This window comes from Chelonoidis abingdonii, chromosome 16 (assembly GCF_003597395.2).
Source record: "Chelonoidis abingdonii isolate Lonesome George chromosome 16, CheloAbing_2.0, whole genome shotgun sequence".
Classification (NCBI taxonomy): Eukaryota; Metazoa; Chordata; order Testudines; family Testudinidae; genus Chelonoidis; species Chelonoidis abingdonii.
The window spans coordinates 17,772,730-17,797,569 of NC_133784.1; the positions used below are offsets into that span (position 1 = coordinate 17,772,730).

Consider the following 24,840-nt stretch of genomic DNA (forward strand, 5'->3'; position numbering starts at 1 on the left):
GCTCCTGAGGTGGAGTCTCCAACTTCAGGATTATGACATGGAGGTGGTCCATGTTAAGGGGAGTGCCAACATTATAGCAGATGCTTTGTCCCGGAGAGCGGGGCCAGAACTTCCCCAGGCCACCAGACCTGCCAGGGGGAGGGGTGGCTATCCTTGCACCCCAGCCTCGGAGCTGCTGCAGCAGCAAGGAGAGGCACCCTTACCCCCAGCCCAGGTGCTGCTGCGGGGGTAGAACACCGAGGGAAGTCCTCTCTCCCCGCAGTAGCCTCAAAACACCCTTTTGCACCTCAAACGTCTCATCCCCGGCCCCACCGCAGAGCCTGCACCCCCAGCCGGAGGTCTCACACCACAGCACCTCAACCCTCTGCCTCACCCCAGAGCCAGCACCATCAGCCAGAGCCCTCACACCCCTGAACCCCAACCCTCTGGCCCAGCCCTGAGTCCCCTCCCCACACTCCAAACCCCTTGGCCCCATCCCGAGCACATGAATTTTGTTATGTGCACCAATATGAAGATGATGTGTCACACATCACCTCCATATTGGTGCACATAAAATTCATTCTGCACATGGGTGGGAAAAGTTAGGGGGAACACTGATCCCAACCCTACACCCAAACCCCTCTGTTGAGCATTATCCCCCAAACTCTCAGACCCCCGTTGCTGTGCCCCAACCACCTCCACCTGGACCCCCCTGCAGAGTCCCAATACCGTTGCACGCAGAACCTCCCAACAAGCCCCTGTGCATCCAGATCCCCCCTACACACAATCCCCCACTGAGCCGTCCGCACCCAGATTGCCCCACACAGAATCTCCTCAACTCACATCTGGATTCCCCCCACACTAAGCCCCTCCACACTTGGATCTTGCCTTGCTGAGCCTGCCTGCCCACACCTGGTGCACCTGGCAGGGCTCTGGGTATTTCTGGGAAAGGCCTGGTCCTTGCTCTGTGTCAGGGTTGGGTGCAGCCTTGCCACTGAGTCCATGTCGGATGGAGCTGTACAGTGATCTCCCACCTCTGTGCAGCCAGTGCCCTGTGCTTCCCAATACCATGCTGGAGACTCCACATTTATTTGATAAATAAAATTTGCAGAATTTTAAAGCATTGTGCACAGAATTTTTAATTTTTGGTGCAGAATACCCTCATGTGTATCTAACAATATGGCCTTCAACAGCAGACCTCAGCATTGGTGAAGCATGCTCCTTGGCTACCAGTAAGTGGACTAGAGTGAGATGCTATGAGCACACCAGCAATTGGAACATAGGGGGAGTCTCCAGTGTGCAGTGGCTATAGCTCCAGGGTGCAGTGGCTATAGCTGTTGGTTGAACAGGCAGTTGGAGGGGGAAGATCCAGAGGTTAACAAGTGAGTCTCTCTGGTCTTAGACAAAAGGCCTCCAAAACTCACACCTCAATAGCACATGCAAGAAGCCAGGCAGTCACCACACAGCTAATAGCATTGAGGAGCAACCCAGACAGCACTCAACTCTTCTGAAACAGTAAGTGCCACAGTCACTGCTGCTGCCTCTCTAAAGCATTAGCCAGTGTCCCACAGGGCAATCTAAACCCTCTGCTTGTAGGACTATGCATGTAGCCAGCATCCTGGAAAGTCTCAGGGTGCCCCAGCTACCACAAGTGGGATTACTGGCTTCCTGAAATCAGGAAAGCTTGTGAGTAGTTTGGCATTCATGGTGCTAATGTAATTAACAGGATCTTCAGCTCATTCGTGCAGCATTAACCTCGTAATGGAGTTCAATTATGCAGTGCAGGGAAGTAAGATCATTTAAAAGTAATTTTAATCTGTTCCTGCCTAAGGCTTCTTCCAGGCAGTTGATGCCATCAGCCATGTCAGCAAGACATGTGCCCATTCAGGGAAGGCTGGGGCAGCCACTATGAGTGCATGGTTTCAGTGAAGTGCCTGACCATCTTCATCCTCACTCAGAGGTATTTATAAATTTGAGAGCTTAGAGTCCTTTTCAAGGATGCACCATTCAGATTTATTAGGGAATGTCAGTGGTGGTTCAGCCTCCTCTCCACTAAGAGCATCTTGCCTCAGCCATACATGTCTAGGAACCATTAGTGCAAGTGCCCTAGCACGGTGGCTCTCAACCTTTCCAGACTATTGTACCCCTTTCGGGAGTCTGATTTGTCGTGCTTACCCACACATTTCACCTCACTTAGAAACTACTTGCTTACAAAATCAGACATAAAAATACAAAAAGTATCACAGCACACATTCCTGAAAAATTGCTTACTTTCTCATTGTCACATAATGATAAATTAAAATCAACTGGAATATAAATATTCTACTTACTTTTCAGTGTATAGTATATAGAGCAGTATAAACATGTAATAGCCTGCATGAAATTTTAGATTGTACTGACTTCACTAGTGCTTTTTATGTAGCCTGTTGTAAAACTAGACAAATCTATCAATGAGCTGATATACCCCCCGGAAGACCTCTGCATACCGCCGGTTGAGAACCACTGCTCTAGCACACCTCAAATAGCAGAGAGCGCATTCTCAGGCACACAGGACTCGAGCCATAAAGGGATTTGCTTCACAGGCCAAAGCCAACACCTTGAAATTGTACTTGGAAGCCAACACAATCTAGGACAGGGTTGGGCAAACTATGGCCCGGGGGCCACATCTGGCCCCCCCCCAGATGTTTTAATCCAGCCCTTGAGCTCCAGCCAGGGAGTGGGGTTCGGGGCTTGCCCCACCCAGTGTGACTCCCGGAACAGTGGCATATCCCCCCCTGGCTATTATGTATAAGGGCAGCCAGGGGGCTCTGCACACTGCCCCCACCCCAAGCGCTGCCCCTGCAGCTCCCCATTGGCCGCGCAGGCAGCACACAGAGCCACGCATAGGAGCCGGACGGGAGATGTCCTGCTGCTTCTGAGAGCTGCTTGAGGTAGCCGCTGCCCAGAGCCTGCACCTCTGACCCCTTCCCACACCTCAACTTCCTGCCCCAGCCCTGATCCCCCTCCCACCCTCCGAACCCCTCAGTCCAAGCCTGGGACACCCTCCTGCACTGATAACCCCTCATCCACAGCCCCACACCCCTAGCCAGAGCCCTTCCCCAACCGCCAATTTTGTGAGCATTCGTGGCCCACCATACAGTTTCCAAACCCAGATGTAGCCCTTGGGCCAAAAAGTTTGCCCATCCCTAACGTAGGAGCATGTTACAGCATAATGTGGCCCCTGTTAGGAAAGCAACTCAGCAACTGCTGAAGGTTTCAGGTGGTCTTCCAGGGTCACTTCAGGCAAAGCATATTGCAGCAACTCAAACATGAGAATGCATTCATGCCACTGCTGCTACCTGGACACCAACAAGCAGGAAGAGCAAACAAGCAAGGCTTGAAAAATTCTGATTATGGGCCTCAACCATAAATTTCTGCAAAATTTAAGTTTCCATTTAAAAATAAATTAAGTTCCAGCCCTTCCATATGGTAGCAGTCTACCGAACAGAAACAGATTGGTGAGCTTCCACCATACTACTGAGAACCCTGTGAGCAACAGGAAACTGACATGAATAAGGTCAATATCACATCCAGCAGCCTGACAAAGTCCTGAAAAGCAGAGATACTGGACGATTCACAGGGAGGACCCAGAAATGGACACTCGATGAGAAGCCCCCACACATTTCAAACATCTAGGAATCTCTGGGATGAAGGAAGAAGAGAGCAGGCTCTCCCTTGTCAGCAGCCAGAGAGCTTAGCTGATTTCACACCTTTTGGACAGCTTCTACCTAGGGTCCAACTCAAAACATGAAGCCTAAAACCAAGTCCAGGGACCATATAAAGGCATGAAGCTTTGCACCCTCCCTCTTCCCAGAAGCTTTCCTATCAGCCTCACATATTCTAGTAGACTTTTCAAGCCCTGCATTATGACCTCGAGCTTGTCAACTTCAATAATAAAAGGCAGGTAAATCTCTTGCATCTGGAGGCCACTGGAAGAACAGCTATCACCTGCATCACCCTGCACAATAACCCAACCTCCTAACATTCTCAGCCTTCTCTGAGTTGCCCCTCACAAAGCTCACTCTCATCCATTAAATGGAATAAAAACTGGCTGACAGGTCTCAAAGGGCAACTGTAAAAGGTGAATCATCACCAAGCATGTCTGTTTCCATCGGCATTGGCCCTACACCATTTAACATCCTTTCAATGACCTGGAAGAATGCAAAATCACCACTGAAAGTTTGCAGATGATGCAAAAAATCGAGACACTGGTAAATAATGAAGAGGACTGGTCAGTGACTCAGCAATCTGGATTGCTTAGTAAACTGGGCGCAAGCAAAAAATATGCATTTTAATATGGCTAAATGTAAATGTATACATCTAAGAACACAGAATGTAGGCCATGCTTACTGTTTCCCATGATAAAGTCCATCGTCCTGTGACTCTGAAAAAGATTTTGGGGTCATGGCAGATAATCAGCTGAATACATGCTGTCCATGTGACGCGGTGGCCAAGAGGGCTAATGCGATCCTGGGATGCAACTCTTGGGTAGGAGTAGAGGTTATTTTACCTGTGTATTTGGCTCTGGTGAGACAGCTGCTGGAATACTGTGTCCAGTGCTGGGGCCCACGGTTCCAAAAGGGTGTTAATAAATCAAGAGGGTTCAGAGAAGACGTCACAAGACTTAAAGGATTAGAAAAATCAGCCTTCTAGTGATAGCTCAAGGTGCCCAATCTATTTAGCTTAACAAAGGGTAAGAGGCAACTTGGTCAACACTGTCTTGTCCATATGGAGAATATTTAAAAATGGCTCTTCAGTATACAGCAAGAAGTCTAACACAATCCAATGGCTGGGAGCTGAAGCTAGACAAATTCAGACTGGAAATAAGGCCTAAATTAACAGAGCGTAATTAACCACTGGAAAAAATTACCACAGGCTGTTGTGGATTCTCCATCACTGATAATTTTTAACTCAAGATTGGACATTTTTCTGTAAGATCTGCCCCAGGAAATGGGCTGGGGATGTTCTCTGGCCTGGGTTATACAGTAAGACTAAATGATCATGATGGTCCCTTCCGGCCTTGGGATCTAGGACTCCAAACCCTGTTCTCCAACAGACAATAGGGAAGCTAATGAACTGCAACCTCAGGGTACAATAAAATATCACTGTAGCACTATTCATGGACATCACCGCAGCCTCTACAGCCTCAAACACACTGAGTGAACCTCCCCCAGGATGCAGCACTTACCTTTGATTCCTTTCCAAGAACAGAACCACTCAAGCATAAAGCCTGTCCACATGAATATTACCTGGTAACCGTGGAGCTGCACACAACTGACAGATTCAATACTTGGCTGAGAGGAGACAGCTTGAATTAAACAGGTTGTTCACCACCAAGAACAGTTCCACAGAGAGGATCATGTGGACGCTGGTGGGGGTAAAAAACCTCCTCACACACAGCCGCAGCAAGAGGTTTCAGTAACTGATGGGCTGGGCTGACTGGTGTGTACACTGGCACTGTCGCCTCTACCTGTTCGATGACTATAGGCTTCTTGTGTACCAGGGAGACTACATGAATGACTGAGCCAAAGAAGGTGCTCAGGCACTAACAAGTCGCCTTCCTCAGCACAATCTAAAGCCCAACCAGTTCCATTAGCCTATTAACCTTAGAAGGTGAATGTCTGTGGTAGGAGACTGTTACTCTGCTTTACTTCAGCACCTTAGCTCAGTGGTATGCCTAAGAGACTATGAAGACAGAAGGTGAGGTCCACCTGCAGGGCAAGAGACAATTATAAAACTCCTTCAGGATATTAGCTCCCAGTCTCACCCAATCTCTGCTGGAGGGGTGAGAAGGGGTTAGTAACATCTCCACAGAGAGGAGCTCTGTCTAGAAAGATTTCCAGCAGGAGAAATAAGGCTGACAAGTCAGAAGACCAAGTATTCCAACAGTTCTAGTAAAGACTGGTGCTGGAGGTTTTAATCTATGCTGAGGGCACAATATGGTGCCGCTGCACCTTTATATCAAACTGTGAGCTTCCTAGAGAACTCTGGGAGGAGAGTCAGACTTTCATGAAAGAGCAGATAATTTACTCCCCTCCATCCACATATGCACTACTATGCTGTTAGTTCCTCCTTCATGTTGGTCCCAAAGCAGAAAGCTGTGACAAGACAGCAGGCAGGAAACAGGACTCAGATCTTCTGATCATATGCAGGATGGGAGCAGCTGTGTCTTCTCCCTGGTCAGAGAGCTGCTCCAACTCAGGCTCTACCTGATTAAAGCATGAACTTCTTTTAAGGATGGGAAGGAGGATAATGGGCAGAGAGGTGATGGATGCATTGAGTACAAACTAACTTCTCCCCCAACACTGAGACAGAATGAAATTAAGCATCTGACAACTCTCCTCCGTGTCTAATGTGCCATCCCGAGGACTGTAAGAGAAGTCACAAGACCACTCCCCACTATCCAAGATCAAGGGGGAGGGCACAATTTCCAAGCTACACCGTAAAGAAGTTTCTACTGCCAGCCAGCCTAGATTTTTCTTTATGCAATTTCATCTTGTCACTTCCAGTCAGACCATTCCCTAGCCCTTTCCAAGCTCTGTTTACATACTTCAAATACTTACAGGATCTTGCGACCATCCATCCCCCCACCCCCACCCCACCCATCTAGAGTTTTAGCAAAGTTCTACATATTTAGGTCTTTAAATCTCTCCTCATAAGTCACTCCTCCTCCCATAGGCCCCTTACAGCTGTTGCTCTTCTTTAAATTATTTTCGTTTAGCTGCCATATTTTTGGTACTGAGCAAAACACAGCAATCTTAATTATCATCCTTGGGTGCATGTACTCCAAACACAATGAGAAGCTGTGTCCACAAGCACTTCAGGTTTCTCTCAGCACTGCTGCCCTCCAGGTTTCTTCCTTTTACTCACTGTTTATTACCCTCACAGATTTGTTAGTTCATCTCCCGCTTCCCCACACCATCCCAAATTTAGTCTTATTTTGCTTCCTACTTATTTCTAAACTGCCCGGCACTGTGTTCTGTCCTTGTTGGTCACAACATTACAGATCTATGGTGTTGCTTCTCTCCCTCTCCCCAACCATTAACTTAGAGGAAACATCTTTTACCAGCAATCTCCCCACTGGTCTTCACCCTGTGTTTATATTCCTACCACCAGTTTTTGGCCCATGTGACACTGCTCGCAGTTATGTCAATTTGAATAAGTCTGAAGCACTTCTGTCTAATGTTATTTTCAATGGTGCAATGTGGTGGTAAAAGCAAACTAGACATTCAAAGAGTATGCAGACTTGACTATACAGGCAGTGACCCTCTAGGTGCTCAGTAAAACTCACAGGAAGAATACAACTACAGATGGAGAAGGGAAAGCATTAGAGAAGAAACCAACAACCACTTAAGGCCTATTTAGCTTACTTTCGTTTTTACAACTCCTTTCTGCATATGCATCAAACCAAAGGAACCTGTTTACTGCACTCTGGTCCATTCTGGTTTTGCAGTGCTGGAGTGGGATTCCAAAACCCCAGGGGGCAGCAGCAGGAATTTGGTACTCATTAAGCGCACTGAGATTCGCAGGTTACCCTTCTTTCCCCCAATAGTTGTGCAATGTTTCCCCAGCTTGCTGGCATTACAAGATTTGCAGGTACAGGCAAGAGCTACAGTATTTCCAGCTAGATCACTCCTGTCCTGCAGGGCAGTGTTGACTTCTACACTGCTGAGTGTGGTAGATCCAGCCATGAACACTTTGGCCATGGCTACACTGGTGCTTTACAGCGCTGCAACTTTTGCACTCAGGGGTGTGAAAAAACACCCTCCTGAGCGCTGAAAGATACAGCGCTGTATAGCCTCAGTGTAATCAGTGCTGCAGGTCTGGGAGCGCGGTTCCCAGCGCTGCAAGCTACACCCGTAGAGGATGTGGTTTACGTGCAACGCTGGGAGAGCTCTCTCCCAGCGCTGGCACTGTGACCCCACACACACTTCAAATTTCAAGTGTAGCCATACCCTGAATTGCATGATGGAGAACTATGCAGTATAACTAGTTCAGCAAACTATAAAACTGGGTCTCACCTAAGAACCTACTTCCCCTGAAAACTCTGGGATGATGCCTTAGCCATTTCCAGTTTTGGTCTAACAACTGGTTCCATAAAGGAACAGTCTGAATTGTGCATAATCAGGAAATCCCTCTCCCTCCACATCCCCTAACATGACAGAGGATGTTGCACTATTGGGACTTCTCATATCTAATCACAAGTTAGCGTGAAGCCTGGTCATCAAAGAAACAGCAATTGAATAGCAGAGTCAAGTCTACAGCAACTGCAGCCAGGACAGATCCACAGACCTTCCCCAAACAGAGAGCAGAAAACGCATCTAAAAGCAACCACAGCGCTTCTCCCAGCAAGAGCACCCAGGGATGAGGAAATGGAGCTCATTTCCTCGGAGCCTTTATTGAAGGTCTCAAACATCTAATTCTTCCTCCCCACAAAGGAGCCTCTAAAGCAATCTCATGAGGACATATTCAGAGATCTAATACAACCACCGTTGAAAGTGGACATTAAGATTGCAAAGTCAAGCACTCAACAGTTCAGAAATGCTAGAATAAAGGTTCCCCATGCAACCTGCTGCAATAGCCACGTGCTGCCTGTTTTCAACAACCTGCACCCCTTTGTCACAAATTCACTCCCCTTCATTGCCATCAGTCTGGCTCCTGCCCTTTCTACATTCAAATCAGGCTGTTTCCTCCTCCATGCTACCTGGGCACCAGCTCTATGAGCACTGAGAGTACATGAGAGAACCTCCCTGCTCTCAGTTCAGTGCATGGTGCCAAAAGACCCCCCAGCTGCCATGAGCAGCAACTGTAAGGAGAGTCCTGCTCAGCCTCTGCAACCCCAGGCTGGAGAATGTCCAGTGCAGAGAATTTAGCTGCCTTACTAATAAGTCTATGATGAGCATGTGCAAACTCAAATTTTTCAAATGCTTATAACTTGGCCAAATTTGGTGAGTTTTCATGGGGCTGGCAAAAGGAACATCCCTGACACCAAGGCTATCCAACTGCCAAATTTCAAGCATGGAGGTGCTACAGCTTCTCCACAAAACTGTTGTAAGACTTTTTTTTTTTTAAGCATGGGCAAACTAATGTATTTTTCCCTAATTCTTGGAAATGACTGAACAGTATTTGATGAAAAACTCAGCCAGAGGCAGACGCCCAGCAGAGGAAATTCCAGCCTGAACTGTTACAGTTTGCAGAGTTAGAAGCAACAGAAAGCAGGGTCTTAAATGAGAAGTGTTAGACAAACTTAACTACAAGTGGTGCTACCAGCTTCCCCTCTAATACAAATTGCAAATCAGAAGATAAAACTTCTGTATCTGTTTATATAACTGAGCTAGGATATCCATCAATAGATGCTGTAGCATAGCCAAGGTCTAACTTTGGACTGGTCTGGGTTTGGCTCATTAGAACAACATGGTTAGGTTCTGTCTACATTAACTTACAAGGCCCCCTGACCTCAGCGCTATATATAGGGGGCCTTCAAGGAAGCTCTGTGACAGAGTAGGGAGTATTAAAATTTAATGTCACATGAGAGTTTTACTAGTTTACTGTCTTCTGCTAACACAAGGTGTGCCTCTGTTTCCCTGGGGTACTGCACCAATACTAGATGGTGATGAGAAATAAGGGTGTGACTTCACTGAGGGATAATACTTGATGGCCAGCACGTAAACAATGGCGGCTGTCCTTTGGAACCTAAGTCCAGAAGGGAGTTGGGGCCACATGACACCTTCTGCCTGGGAAACTGGACAAAGGCTGGAGGAGGGGCTGGGGGTGTGTCTGGGGGCGGCAGCAGAAAGGAGTTTCAGTTCGGAGCCGGCTGGGGAAATGGGAAACCTGGGTCTGGGCTTCTCACACCCCAAGAGGGACCTCACAGAGGGGTCCTGTTTTCTGTACCCACAAGCTCCGTTTTAGACTCTGTTCCTGTCATCTAATAAACATTCTGCTTTACTGGCTGGCCGAGAGTCACAGTGAATTGCAGGAAGTGGGGGGTGCAGGGCCCAGACTCCCCCACACTTCGTACTATGCAACAGATCAGTGTCAGAGCTAAGTAGTTTAAGAACAGGATTGAAAAGTTTACCAGACAATTCAATTATTTCCCTACCATTGCAGGGGCCTTTGACACTGATCCCTGCCTCTGGCACAATCTCCTGTAGTCTGTAATACCGTGGTCTCATTTTAGTTATTGGATGTAATGTGCGAGGGCTGGGTTCAGTGTTGGTGGTCTATGATATACAGGAGGTCAGACTAGATGATCTGGTGATCCCTTCTGGCCTTACATACTATGACGATGACTTACTAGTCAGAAGCCAATAGAACAGCTCCTATTAGTGAGCTCAAGGGAGCAATCAACACCCTGGTGAGATGCCTAGATTCCAATCTGGTGCTGAGAATATTCTCTGGGCCCTGCCTGGCAGCTATAGCTAAACCTCTGAACAGGTGGCCCTGCTGGAACGGCAACTGCTATTCCACTTCCCGGCTTCCATTTGATGGATCTTGTCCTGAAAATAGCTCTGTGTGCGCCTCTCTGCTCATCCTCAGCACTTTCCCTAGCAGCAGGACAATGAAACTGATGATTTTGCAGTGTCACTACTGACCACAGCAGTTGTGAAACTGAGCAGTTCTGTTAATTTCCTTCTGCTGCTGATTAACAACTCTGAGCAGGGCATGAAATATAATGGATAAGGTGGGTAACAGGGCAAATGGGAGTATGATTATCCTCACCTTTTAAACTGCTGCCCAACTGTGCTCCACAAGAAACCAGGCAGCGGCTCTGAACAGAAATCCTACAGCAGCCTGCCTGCAGACTCAAGGGCAGTGCTGCATAAGGGCACTTTTGAAAAGCTCTTGACAACCTTAAGGGCTCGAAACTGTTTCAAATGAAAGTTTGCAGGGTCACTATCTCAAACAAATCGGAGCCCTGAAAATGCTTTCGATCTGCTGCTGTTGTAAGTTACACTTACTATTTTTTGTCCTTGTGTTTATATGCTGCATTTGACAGCACTGTTTACTCATGTTCATTGCTTCCCCTGCTGCATGGGAAAATTAGTCTCCTCTGTTCTACCGGTCTTCCACACATGAGATGTTTTTACAAAAAAAATAAATAAAATTAAAAAAAAATAAGAACACATGATTGCAAAGGCACAAAAGTTGATAGAGAGACTCAGAACAGATGTGGTGACTGAAACTACCTTGAACTGTTTTTTAAAAAAAAAAAAAAAAAAAAAAAAAGACTAGATTTCAAGTTGTCAGTGCCCCTTTTTCACTTCTACAGATGTTGATGGCTTTCAAAGGATAGTCAAGTTTCCTTCCAATACTGCAGCAAGTACTCAGGAGGGACTTCTGGCTAGATGGGCTGAAGTGGCCTACATGTAGAAAGATATCTAAAAGGAGAGAATTCTTCTAGTCACATCATCTGTAAATCTGTGGCTCACTCTGGCTTGTCCTAGAAGTTTAGTTTTACAGGGCTTCACTTTGATCAGAGACTCATTCAGGGTCTAGTACCAGCAAGTAAGTCAGAGTGGACGTTGAGAGGGCAGGAATAAAGTTTCCAGAATCACTTGTCCTTTAGCTTTGTTCCATACATACTATGATGACGACTTACTAGTCAGAAGCCAGTAGAACAGCTCCCATTAGTGAGCTCAAGTGAGCAATCAACCTAGCAAAGGGTGTGCTTTGGTGGTTTCCACAATGGAAGAAGGCAAAAAGGACAGGACAGGCCGGTCCCACAATGTTTCCAGCCCCCACAGGACTTCCAGGGTAGGCTGAAGTCCCCTGGGATTTGGCACAAGATATTGAACCATCTGCGCAGGGCCACTTCCTGTTTGCTGATTTCCAGCAATAAACCCACCCTTTCTCCCTCTCTCATCTAGGTTTTTGCAGGCTATGCTAATCATTGTGTTGGTGCTGGGAAGAATTTTTCCTCATACCACCAGACTGGCTACAGCTGGTTGGGTTTTTTCGCCTTTCTCGCAGTGAAACCTAGGGATTGGGAAACTGGAAAGCTGGAATTCTCCCACACCCAGAGATCACAGTTTGGACCTGAGCTGTTTAGCTGTCGCACCTTTGGCAGTGCCCAGTGCAAGAGCCTGATTTAGGCTCCAGATCCTAAAAGGTAACATAGTGGGTATCTCCTTACAAGACAGTGCTGTCTGGGGTGGTGAGATCCCCTCTCACCTTCTCCCCCCAAAGGGTGGACGGATGCTAGCAGGCAAGTGGAAATACCCAGAGACCCTCCTAGTGTAATGGCTAACTTCTCCTGTGGTGGAAGATCCAAGAATTGGCAAATAATCACAAAAGTGCAAGCGACTGTGCTGGGCTGCCCCCCAATGGAAACTTTGGATGTAATTTAACTAATAAAGTTGGTTAAAACCCATACCACACATCTGTGCCGCCTTCTGTGCGATAAGCACACCTATGTACATTGCTAACAAACATACGAAAGCTGCCCACAAATCAGCAAACATCCACTTTCTCTCATTCAACCAGTAGTGTTTGTATTTCATTTAAATCATTCCCACCTTCCAGTGCCAAGCTCAAGGTGCTCAGAAATCAGCAGTGGCAGCACCAAGAGCATGAATTAGCCAAGAAGTTGCACTGCAGTCATCTACCTTTCAACTGAGTTGGGTGAAACAGCTCTGCACCCTACTGCAGATTGCAGCTTTGCCAATTAAAATGCTCTCGTCAATGCAAAATCTGTTTCGACAAAGTACCTTATCACTGAAAAACAGGGCACCTTGTAGGAAAAATGTACTTGGGATTGCTAACCACTGTGAAACTGTTTTAACTGACAAAGATAGTCCAGTGAGCTTAGTTCACTGCACTGTAATTTGCTTCACAGCAGAATTTTTTTCCTCCTACATTGCTGTTCTGGAAGGCAAGACTTTCCCATAACCTGCTTCCAACATCTACCACGTTATTTGCTTTCAAGTAAACATGCTATTAAGACATGCCAGATACGGTGAAAGAGGTCTGCGGGACACAGGCTAAGCCAAGGCAGAAGCATGATCACCAAATCCTCCTTTTCACCTAGTCTCCTTTAGTAGCTGAACCCTGGAAGCTCACCTTCAGATGGGAGGCACCGCAATACAGTGCCTTTCATTCTTGAATCCCAGTATATGCTAAAAAAGGATTGAGAGGCCCTGGATAAACTATGCCAGAGGCAAACAGTAGCCGTTTAATAAATAAACCACTCTGTAACCAAGTCTGTAGTGATTGATAAGCACATCTGTCAGTCCCCACCTGCTGTCTGCATTCCTCGCATTTCTTTCTGCAGCATTTTCCCTGATAGAGGAGAAACTGCTTATCAACTGCTGCAGAAGAGATTTAAGGGGAAAGAGCAGGCCCAGCTTACAAAAAATTAAGCAATTCCAGGTCACAAGTGTGCCAAACAAAGTTCCTTTCCATCAGGCTGAAAGAGCTGCTGAATTGGATTTATTCCAGGGGGCCTGACAGGCTCTTGAACAGCTGCCTTGTGTGTGCTCTTATGTCCCTGCCAAGAAGTCATAATGAGAGTTTAAATGTCATTCCCACCCCCACCCTGATCATTCTTTTCCATGCATACCTGTTTAAAAATCCCTGAAGACAGGGCAGGGAGCAGTCTCTCCGCTCTCCAGCTGCTAGTCTGAAGTCAATTTCTGCACTGTTCAACCACACCCTTGAACAAAAGGAAATAAGCACGAAAAAAATCACTCCACTCCCAAGGAGGGTGTGAAGGCATCTCAGCATGAAGGCGCCAATTTGCCCAACAGCTGGGAGAGCAGAAGGGCCCACTGCAGAGCAGCCCACTCCAACAGGCCAGTGACCTTCCTGAGTCTGTAGCAGCTTTGGACTCTGCTGGAAGCTGCAGTTTAGATTCTTGACAAGATAAGTCAGAAATTCACAGCATCTCAACATTTGCATCTGCTTTGTTATTCTCCATCCACCGCTGAAGGGTGGAGACCTTAAAAAGCACACTCCTGTCTAAAATGTTTTGACAAATAGCCCCCAAGATTCCTGTGACTGAAAGAGAGCAGAGAAACAGCTCTCTTTTTTCAGTTTGTTAACTCTGGAGATAGTCTGCAAGGAAAACTATAAAACCTCAAACTGGTATTGAGTGTTCAGGGACACGGGGAGAACTATTTTTGACTATTAAAAAAAGATTAACTAGATTTCAAGTTGGTGCCTTTTAAAGATAATTGCTCCCTTAGACCCAGATACTTTTGATAATTTCACTTTACAGGACAGCAAGTAAGGCCTTGTCTATACTACCGGGGTAAGTTGACCTAAGTTATACTACACCAGCTATGTGAATAATGCAGCTGGAGTCAATGTAGCTTAGGTCAACTTGCTGCAGAGTACACCGCACAGAGTCAACGGGAGAGCTTCTCTCATTCTGGTGAAGTACTGGAGTCAACTGGAGTGTGCTCTGCAGTCAATTTAGTGGGTCTTCACTAGACCAGACCAGACCCGCTAAATCGACCCCTGGCCTGGCTGCATCGATCACAGAAGTGTAGATATGGCCTAACAAGTGGGCTAACTGTTGTGTTTCGGCCATGCAGATGCACATCTCTCTCTACCTGGAAGATGAGCAAGCAGCAGATCCCAGAGGAAGACGATGCCAGTGAATGGGTCTGTGTGCAATCTTGCACCCTGAGCCAGGGAGACTGACAAGCAGCAGCAGAAGTCAGGCACAAAGGTTGCATAGCCCATTTTACTAATTCCCAGCCTTGTTTTCATTTATGAGTCTGGAAGAAGCAGTCCAATCACAGCAGCACGCTTAACAAGCAGGCTCCCAGTTCATTCATACAAAACCCCAGAATCAGATATTAGTCTCAATACTAGAGGTACAACTTGTTCACAGCAGCTTTGCAGTCAGCCCTGACTACACTTCTCCTGCATAATCCACATGTTCATTAGGGAGATGCCGTTACCTTGGGGGGGTGGGGGGGGAGGGAAGGAGGAGAAGAGAGAACTCATTAGTCAGTTAGCAAAATTTGATTTAGCTGGCTGATGTGAGACTATGGTTTTATGGCTACTGGAGGAAATTTAATCAGGAACTCTCTCTAAATTATGGACACAAAATGAGTGTCATCTTGGTGCTCCGGAAGGTCAGGAAAGGTCTCCCTGTGCCCTGGGACCATGGGGCTAGGAACTGCCTCAAGAGCTCTCTGCACTTGCATTTAGGGAACTATGCTGCTGAAAGAAAAAAGGTGAGGCCCTTTAGGATTAAATCTGTGCCAAGTCACAGGCCAGTGCTACTAGCCTCCCCAGGAAACCCCAGTCACTCTCAGTTCATAGCAAGCAAGTTGACATTTTGCCCCCACAATAGCCCCATTAGAATCCAAAATGTCTAAACAGTCACTACCCACAAAGTACAGCATCCAATGACTTCAGGAGAGCCACAGACCTACTCACTGATGCCCCTTGGAAACCTGTTTATTCTGCCCTGGCTGCATAGGCATCATTTCCAGCTGCTTCCAGACCACCATAAACTGGGTTTCTGCTCCAGGTTCTGGAGTCCCTACAGCAGGACACGCTGTCTCTAAGGGCAGACCCAGGCCCACCACTTGTTACTGGGTCTTGGCTCCTTCAGAACAGGCATTTGGGGGATTGCTGTTAATGCAGGGGCTGGGAGCCATGGGCTACAAACAATGCATGGTGGGGAAGCAAGCAGTGCTTCCTTTTGCTGCACAGGATGAGACACTGGGAGGGAGCAGCAGCCTGCTGGCCAGAATCTCCAGGGACTGGAACAAGCCAGCGGGCCTCCCAGATGAAAGGGAGCCAAGGAAGGAACCTGGGAGGGTCTGGGCTTTAGCCACTGGTAGCAGATCTCCTGTGCCCAAGAGGCAAGCACAGGAAGTAGCTCAGAGGGAAGAACAGGCAAACATCAGAGGCTAAAGTGGCTGCCCACTTCCCTGTTCGGGCCTTCAGGTGGAGGCTGTGGTAGAAGGAGGGCATGGGCTCTCCCACAGGAATTGTGCTTACCACCCGACACCGCAAAAGGTGAACTCCTGAAGGCTGCAGCCCAGGGGGTGAGGAGTTGGAGAAGGACCATTTTACTGGAGCAGTTTGCTTTTGAGACTCGTTTTACACAGAAAGGGAGGACTTTGGACAGAGGCTTACATTACTCTACAGCAGAGGGAGACCAAGGGCAGCAGCTGCACCTGACGCTGGAGGGGTAAAGCAAGTGCTTCACGTCATATACAGCCTGCAGCCCATAGAGAGATAAGTTAGTCTGCTCCAGAGCCAGTCAGCAGGACATCCTGCCCCTACCTCCTGGGGATCTGCCACCCCACATCTGCAACTGGGTGCTGGACTGGAGAGGGTGCTGCCATGGTGCAGCTCTTTGGGTGGACAAGAATAAAATGTGAAGCCTCAGTTTGTCTCCGTTCAGGCCACAGTTTGTCCTGACCCCAACTCATCACTGCTGCAGCCATGAGGGGCTAACCACCATCCACTTCAGCAGAGAACACGACTATTTGGGGCAGTGGAGGATGTCTGCTGGGATGTGTGTGAGGAAAGTTGAAGCTTGCCAAATCCTGGCCTCGACCGCCATCTACCTGAAGACAGGGAGCCTTTGACTTGCTTGCTTCCCTGACAGAAGTTTGTGCTGATGACCCTTGCTACCATCACCCTAAAGAGAGGCTGTGGCAGGGGTCAAGACTACAGAACCACTTTGTGGAAGCGCGTCTTGCATTGCAGATTCTCTTAATCCAGCCCTGTTCAATTCACGCTGACACCCAACTTCCACTGCTCCATGACAATTCTCACCTGCCCCCAAGAAATGCCACATGCTGAATAAGGACAGGCTTCAAAGAATCCCTGAAAGCAGCGGACAGGCTCAATCGCTCAGTGCAATGCAAGGTTATGAGAGGGGGTAAACTTGTGAGCAGACAACGTATCCAAACCAGTGGTCAGTTTCCCCAGCTGGCTATTCCATCACACTGGAAATGGAGTGCTCGAAACAAGTTCTGCTCTTCACTACATGCATGCTGCTATGTTATTGCAAAATAGAGATACAGATGAATGCATCTTAACCTTAGGAATGTTGGTTTCTATAGGCAATTCACACTACATAGGTAGTAATATTTACAGTTAAATCCAGACCTCCTTAATCCAAAACACAGCAGATTTATTTGGAGCCAACCATAAATTTTAATCTAATCTGTTGTTGGAACAAACACTTGGAGCCTGGTAGCCTTACACATTTCTGAAGGACAGGCTTCTGAGTCAACTGCACACAGATTAACCAAGCTGAAAGACTTCCAGTCCTGCAATCATCACCACAAAGTCTCTGCTCTTCAAGCTCCAGGCTAGTATTAAAAGGCACAAGAATAAAAATCTAGGTGCACACATCAGGCTATGTCTATACACACAGCGCTGCAGCTGCACCAACACAGCAGTGCTGCTGCAGTGCATCTGGTGAAGACGCTCTATGCCGACAGGTGAGACCTCTCCTGTGAGGTTAAGTGTAATAATATCTTATTGAAAGGTGACAGGGCCAAAAAGAGTTAATTAACTCAGAGACTGACATGATCCATGGCGGAACTTTAAAGACTTGTTAGGAAGATATGTGAATGAACAGAGCTTTGAAATGCAAGTCCGCATTGTTAGAGATAAAAGGGTAGCTGTTTGCTCAGGTCTTGTGATGTAAGCAAACCAGTTTTGTCTTATTATGACTGATTCAAAGATCAAAAAAAGGAGTATTAACATGTAGGAAGACACTTGAGTGAAATAGTATTATTGTCTGTGTCTCTTTGAAGGTTGGGGTAACCTGTGTCTGAATTGTTTAAAGGATAAATTACCCTATGCTAATTGCCATGATGTTTGGGAGACTGAAAGGTAAGTCTATTGTTTCCTCAGGCCAAGAGGCTGCTGGAAATGTATAAAAGCCCTGGGACACGATTCTTCTTCATCTCAGATCACTTTGGGTTTCATTGAGATCCCCAGTCACTGACTGGAGTCACCCTGAATATAGATATTGGACTATAACCTATGGACTATTTCTAAAAACTTTTGGCAACTACAAACTCACCATCTCTGCTATGTAACTGGACCTCATGAAATTGAACTCAAGTCTCAGGACTCTTTGCTGCTTCTGTATGTATATTGATCTTTCAACCAACACACTCTCTCTTTCCTTTTTTGATAAATTTTAGTTAATAAGAATTGGCTATAAACATGTATTTTGGTTAAAATCTAAGTTATCATTTGACCTGGGTCTGCAGCTTGGTCCTTTGGGATCAGGAGAACTCTTTTCTTTTACTGGGTTATTTCATGACCAGTCATCCCCATAACGAGTGGCACTGGTGGTGATACTGGGAAACTGGAATGTCTAAGGGAATTGCTTGTACGACTTATGGTTAGCCAGTGGGTAAAACCAAAGTCTTCTCTGTTTGGCATGCCTTAATAATAAAGGACACCCAGCCTTGGGCTGTGGCTGCCCTGCTCTAAGCAATTTGTCCTGAATTGATACTCTCAGTTGTGTCCCACCAACGGCAGCATTGTTACAGCTCTCCCATCAGTTTAAAAAAATCCACCTCTGCAAACGGCAGAAGCTATGCCAGCAGGAGACTATTCACACCCCTATGGTTTGCAAACATAGGCTGTACTGCAGACATAGCCTCAGTCTGCTCACATCTCGTTTCTTCCATGAAGAAGTGTTCTGCACAGACCTAACATTAGTTGGGGTTGATGGTTCATCTTGCAACAATGCAATTTAGATTGTAAGCTCCATGGGGCAGGGACCATCTCTGTTCCATATCTGTAAAGTGCCTAGCACAGCGAAGTCCTGAACCTATGGGTCCCTCGGCACTACTGCAATACTAACTGCAGACCTGTAGTTACCAGGATCAAAGTGTTAAAAGGAAATTTGGAGAGCATTTGAGAGAGGCAGCGTAAGCCTTACATTTACAAGATACCACTTGCCAGGGCAATATACATGAAGGAAAATTCCCAACTGTTGATATCCAAAGGCAATATCCAGGAGATCGGTTTCTGAGTCCTCCCGCCAAGCAGCAGGGTAAAACTGACCTGGACAGTCACACTGCCTACAGGGTTCTCAATAGCAGCAGTTAAATGGATTAACTCTCCTGCTGTCTTGACAAAGCTCTAAGCTGCAGCAGAGACAATGAAATGTGTCAGGTTTCAGAGTGGTAGCCCTGATAGTCTGTATCAGCAAAAAGAACAAGGAGTACTTGTGGCACCTTAGGCCTTGGCTACACTTGTGATTTACAGTGCAATAAAAGAGCCTGGGCGCACCAGAATCATAGATGATCAGGGTTGGAAGGACCTCGGGAGGTCATCTAGTCCAACTTCCTGCTCAAAGCAGGACCAATCCCCAGACAGATTTTTACCCCAGTTCCCTAAATGATCCCCCTCAAGAATTGAACTGACAACCCTGGGTTTAGCAGGCCAATGTTCAAACCACTGAGCTATCCCTCCCACCTTTTTAAACAAGCACCTACCTAGCTCACTACCCATCCACACTGGCAAGGCACCTATAGCGCTCTGAGTCTGTGGCTACAGCACTGCTGGTACTCCACCTTGGCAAATGGAATAACTTTTGCTGCGCCCCCACTGGAGCGCCATGGCGTCAGTGTGGACACCCTGGTCCTATAGTACGCTCTGATCAGCCTCCAGAAGTGTCCCATAATGCCTGTGCTAGCCACTCTGGTCATCAGTTTGAACTCCACTGCCCTGCCCTCAAAGGTGACCAATCAGACCCGCCCTTTAAATTCTCTGGGAATTTTGAAAAATCCCTTCCTGTTTGCTCAGCTAAGCATGGAGTGCTCTCAGAGAATCTTTCCAGGTGAACATGCCTCCATATGCCAAGCGAGCCCCAGTATGGAGCTCCCAGTATGGCGAGTTTCTGGACCTCAGTGTTTGGGGGGAGGAAGCTGTCCAGTCCCAGCTGCGCTCCAGTCGTAGGAATTACAATACCTTCGGGTAGATATCAAGGGATATGATGGAAAAGGGCCATGACCGGGACACACTGCAGTGCAGGATTAAAGTGAAGGAGCTGTGGAATATGTCTACTACAAAGCCCGTAAGGAAAACCGCCGCTCCGGTGCTGCCCCCGCAACCTGCCATTTGTACAAAGAGCTGGAGTCAATACTTGGGGGCGACCCCACCTCCACTCCGGGGACCACCATGGACACTTCAGAGCCCAAAGCAACAAGGCAGGAGAAGGAGCAGCAGCAAAGCGGGAGCAAGGGTGCTGAGGCGGAGGAAGACACCCTGGAATCCCTAGATGCATGCAGTCAAGAGCTGTTCTCAAGACAGAAAGAAGGTAGCCAGTCACAGCAGCCGGTACTTGGGGAAGGAGAAAGAGGAGGTTCCCGGTAGGCAGCTTTTATTTTGGGGAAGGAAGTTATTTGGTACGGGCTCTTGGGGTGAGGAGGGTTAGGGCTGCCCTGCATGCATGCCTAGATGCAGAATAGGGTGTTGATGTGCTCTCTCACATCACGGAAATCAGCCTCAGTGATCTCTTCAAAGGTCTCGGCCAGAACTTCGGCAATGTGCATGCGCAGGTTTCTCAGGAGAGCCACTGTGGACAGGGTTCTTGTCCCCGTCAGGACAACTGAGGGGCAGGGGGACCGTTGCTGCACACAGGCAAGCTGCATATGGGCCAGGGTGGAAGCCGCATTGCAGTAGAACAGTGTTTCCCAAACTGTGTTCCGCACGATGTGAATAGGTGTTCCATGAAAGAATCTTAATTTTAAAAAATGATCTTTACATTTTTTTAAATTTGGCATATTTGAAGCATAGTTTACAACTCTTTTTGAAACACTAATTTAACATAAAATTATTCTTCCAGTTATTGATAAATCTCGTATTGAATATCATGTCATAAATTGAACACGGCACACAAGCATGTTGACGTCTACCCCTTTTGGGCATGCTTCAGTTAGTGACATCGTACCCCTTCCGCTCGAGGCTGCGCGAACTACAGCTGTATACACACACCGTTCTCTTTATGCCATGTTGAATATAACATTCATGCAATACGTTCAAACCTGTGGGTCTTTACCGTGTGCGCGATAAGCACAACTAAACTAGCTTCACTCAAAACAATATAAATATCGGTGAAACAAAATTTGACAAAAATCAGTATTTCTAAATATTGTTACTAAACCTAATCACCATGGATTTGTGGCTAAAAGAAGGAACTTTGAGATGAAAAGCAAGTTCTTCTAGTACTCAAACTATGGCCGAAATAATGAGCAAAATATTGTGACACTTCAAAGTGAGGATGAACAATTGCAGTCTTTTGTTACTGAAAAATCTGTTAGTACTAGTGAGTTATCCAAGGTGAAAGAATTTCCACCTAAGTATATCAAAAAACAAGAAGCAGGTGTTAAAAGACTGAAATGAAAGTATGATGAAAGTTATTCGTCTTTCGGTTTTACGTATGTTGGAAATAAAAGATGTTCATCATGCGCAGTGCGTCATGTGCAACACAACACTAGCAAACAGTTCACTGGCTCCTGCTAAACTTCGTAGGCATCTGGAAACCAAGCATGCTGAAGACAAAGACAAAGATATGAGTTTTTTCAAGAGGCAGCGCGACTCACTTGGAAATTGCAAACTTTCGATGATTAAAATCGCTAAAACAGACAACAAAAGTGCAACAGAAGCATCTTACCGAATAAGTTACCATATAGCACTTGCCGGAAAAGCTCACACTATTGGAGAAACGCTTATCAAGCCTTGCGCAAAAGATACTGTAATGTGCATATAGAGCGAGCAGTCTGGTAAAAAAAAATTGATGCTGAACAGTTGTCAAATAACTGTTTTAAAGATCTTGCTGATGACATAGAAAAAGAGCTAGTGTGCCAACTGAAAATTTGCAATGGGTATTCATTGCAGCTAGATGAGTCCACTGACATTTCAAGACTTGCTGTGCTACTAGTATTTGTCCGATATAGATTTATAATATTATTGAAGAGGACCTGCTCTTATATGAATCTCTGCAAAGCAACACGACTGGAGAAGAAATATTCAACCGCATCAACAATTTTATCAGAAAGCAAATTAGCTGGGGAAAACGTATTGATGTATGTACTGACGGTGCTCGGGCAATGATTGGGAAGATGAAGGGAGCTGTCAACGCGAATCATAAGTGTGGCACAAGAAAGCACTAAGAGCCATTGTGTTCTACACAGACAAGCACTTGCAGTTAAAAAAAAATAACAGCATATCTGAAAATTGTGCTTGATGAAGCAGTATAAAGTATCAATTGTCAAATCTCGACCATTTCAATCCAAGTTATTTAAAATTTTGTGCAAGTAAATGGGTAGTCAGCACAAAACACTTTTTACATATGGAAGTGAGGTGGCTATCCAGAAGAAAAGTGCTTGTGAGGCTTTTTGAGCTTCGTAGTAAACTACTGGTATTCTTCACTTCAGATAATTCAGGACGAAAATTTAATGACTGAAATTCCTCGCGGCTAATGAGACTTGCGTATCTTGCAGATAATTTTGCAAAATTAAATGAAATTAATCTGTCGCTGCAAGGAAAGAATATGACAATTTACACTACAATAGATAAAATTTTGTCATTAAAAAAACTGGAATTCTGGGCATCTTCTGTAAAACAGAATAACTTCGACTCCTTCCCTACAGCACATGAATTTCTGACTGAAATTAATTCTACAGTCCATGAAGAAGTTTCCAGCACCATTTTACAGCACTGACGTGATTTGCAGGCCTCTTTATTAGAATATTTTCCTACAACTACTCATGATAATGCGTGGCTTCAAAATCTGTTTGTAATTACAGCCAAACCAGTTGGCATTACTGCGCATGATTATGAAAGCCTAATTGACTTAATTTCTGACTCTGATTTGAAACAAAAGTTTAAGGATCTTCCGCTGAATAATTTTTGGAGCTGCCTAACAGAAGACTACCCTAATGTGGCTAAATGTGCAGTTTGAGTGCTCCTTCCTTTTGCTGCAACTTATTTTGAGAGAGACGGGATTTTCGTATTATACTGCAACAAAAAGCAAATATAGGAATAGACTTGATGCTGCGCCTGACATGAGGATTCAGCTTTCCAGCATTATTCCTAATATTAAGCGAATTTGTGATAGAAAAACCAGAAACACCAATCCCATTAAATCCAAATTTATATTTGTTTATGAAATAGATTTTCCTAGTAAAATTCTAATTTGTTTGGTGTTTGTGTATATATAAAAACAGATTGTTTTTGTTTTGTGTTTTTTTTTTTTAAGTAGAACACTGTTTTTAATTTTGACTCTTGCATTTGATTTTTGTACTACTTTATATGCGCTTTCCAGTAAGAAATTACTCGTTCAAGTTATTTTAAATTTGTATTTTTGCTTTGTTTTATAAAATAAAAATATATTTGAGCATAAAGAACGCAACTTTTTATTTTAAAACCAAATGACTTCAAAATAATATTATCAGGGCTCCATAATAGGCTAAAAAGTGTTCCGTGGCCAAAAAGTTTGGGAAACACTGCAGTAGAAGATCCTCCCTTGCTTCCCAGGTCACACTCAACAGCAAGATATCTTCCAGGATTAAGTCCTGTGGAAAATGTGGGGATAGCGTTCAGTATAGGGGCCCTCCTGCTGCTGCTGGCTCTCCCCAACCAATCACACTTGACCCTGTGCTTACTCATCATTTTGGGACTCCCCTGGGTTATGTGCGCTCGCTTTGGGACGGGCAAATTATGCTATTGTGTAGACTGTGCTTGCCCTCCTTAAGTACAGGGGAATCATCGCTCTGTCTGGAGTGAAGAATGCTGCCTCTGTTAAATGTTGCATTTTGTCTTTACAGATGCAACCTTGGGATCTCAGCCCTCCGAGTTATCACCGGCTGAAAGACTCCAAAGAATCAGAAATAGGCCACATAGAAGCAAGGAAGACATGCTGCATGAAGTAATGCAGCATTCAAGTAATGAAAATCAAAAAGTGCAGAAGTGGCAGGAGAGTGAAAGGAGGGTCCACCGGTAGAATGCGAATCACCGACACCAAAGCTCGGAGCGGTTGCTCAGCATCATGAAGCGTTCCGCGGAGTTGATACAGGCACTTGTATCAGTGCTCCGCCTGCATTGCTACACCTCCCCCTCCACAGCTCTTGTCCCAAAACTCTTTCCTTTGTGCCTCCATGTCACCTCCAACCCACTTTCCCCAACACCTGGGTTCTTACCGCCACCAGCTGCCTCCAACACCTGTAGCTTCACCACCCTGAAAACTATGACCCATACCCACTGCACTCAATCCCCATCACCATGCAGTATGGGCATCCTGAAGTGCAGCACTCATTGCACAGCACTCCAGACAGGAAGGCTGAGTATAACAACAAGACTCAGACTACAAGGTCAGAAGGGACCATTATGATCTTCTAGTCTGACCTTCCGCACAACGCAGGCCACAGAATCTCACTCACCCCCTCCTGTAACAAACCCCTGACCTACGTCTGAGCTATTGAAGTCCTCAACTTGTGGTTTAAAGATTTCATGGTGCAGAGAGTCCTCCAGCAAGTGATCCATGCCCCATGCTGCAGAGGAAGGCGAAAAAACCCCAGGACCTCTGCCAATTTGCCCTGGAGGAAAATTCCTTCCCGACCCCAAATATGGCGATCAGCTAAATCCTGAGCATGTTGGAAGACTCACTAGCCAGACACCCAGGAAAGAATTCTCCATAGTAACTCGGATCCCACCGTGCCTAGTGTCCCATCACAGGACATTGGGCATATTTACTGCTAATAGTCAAAGATCAATTAATTGCCAAAATTAGGCTATTCTATCATACTATCCCCTCCATAAACTTATCAAGCTTAGTCTTGAAGCCAGATATGTCTTTTGCCTCCACTGCTC

At 46.1% G+C, this 24,840-nt stretch overlaps 1 protein-coding gene across 3 annotated transcripts in view; it reads right to left on the minus strand.

Moving 5' to 3' along the window:
- DAG1 (dystroglycan 1) overlaps nucleotides 1-24,840 on the minus strand; it is a 134,275-nt gene that overhangs the window by 57,422 nt on the left and 52,013 nt on the right. For 2 of the 3 annotated variants that reach the window (XM_032792282.2, XM_032792281.2), the window contains exon 2: nucleotides 13,580-13,672. The exons of the other annotated variant lie outside the window; for it this stretch is intronic. The gene's annotated coding sequence lies outside the window, so the exon portion shown is untranslated. The remainder of the gene's footprint in view (nucleotides 1-13,579; nucleotides 13,673-24,840) is intronic. 3 annotated transcript variants of the gene reach the window in all.